The 862-nt window shown below is 26.3% G+C and overlaps 1 protein-coding gene across 2 annotated transcripts in view; it reads left to right on the top strand.

Annotated features, from left to right (window-relative positions):
• LOC106872113 (protein C1orf43 homolog) overlaps nucleotides 1–862 on the top strand; it is a 33,044-nt gene that overhangs the window by 31,064 nt on the left and 1,118 nt on the right. The gene's annotated exons all lie outside the window — the stretch shown is intronic.

The following is an 862-nucleotide window of genomic DNA, read 5'->3' as shown; positions in this document are numbered from 1 at the left end:
ATATATATATATATATATATATATATATATATATATATACATACATATTTGTTTCAGCTACTAGCTAACTACATCTTTGTTCCTTCTGATACAAAACTAATATTTTCCTATATAGAAACTACTTTCAAGAACTTCATTGCTTACTCAATAAAATATGATAGATATTCATTCCATAATTTAAGTTTATATTTGGGATTATTTTCCTTTTAGTTTCTTTACAACTTTGTATTGTGATACAATATACCATGAAGTTATTATCAAGAAATGAAATGTTTATTTTACCTTAAAGTGTATTGTCTGGTTAGAAAAGTTTATGAAAGCTGTATCAATATATGAGGGGTGTATGAAAAGTCTTGAGCCTCAAAAAAGTAAAACATGGTACAAGACTTATGATGAAAGTACAAGACTTCAAGGCTCAAAACTTTCCATTCACCCCTTGTAGCTTTGTCACCAAAATTTTTTCATCTAGAAAATATGGGAATCAAATTAAAAGAATATATATATATAATAGTCCTGAAAATAGAATTTGAATAATGCAGCTGGATCACTGGTTAAATGACACATTTCTTTGTTCCTTGAGAATAAGTATTTCATATAAAGCTATGTTTCTGTATTGTTAAATAGCAAAATTACATATGAAGAAATATTATGTCATATATATATATATATATATATATGTAGATAAATGGGAGTTGGGTATGTGTTTGTATGTATATATATACATACAACAATACCTCACTTTATGAGACCCTGTGTTTACAAGATTTCGCTTTACGAGTGTTCCCCGAAAACAAATTAACTCATATATTGGGGCATTACTGTTTCTATGTGTATGTGTGTGTATATATATATATATATATAT

Source organism: Octopus bimaculoides, chromosome 4, assembly GCF_001194135.2.
Source record: "Octopus bimaculoides isolate UCB-OBI-ISO-001 chromosome 4, ASM119413v2, whole genome shotgun sequence".
NCBI classification, from domain to species: domain Eukaryota; kingdom Metazoa; phylum Mollusca; class Cephalopoda; order Octopoda; family Octopodidae; genus Octopus; species Octopus bimaculoides.
This window is presented reverse-complemented; position numbering and strand designations above follow the sequence as displayed.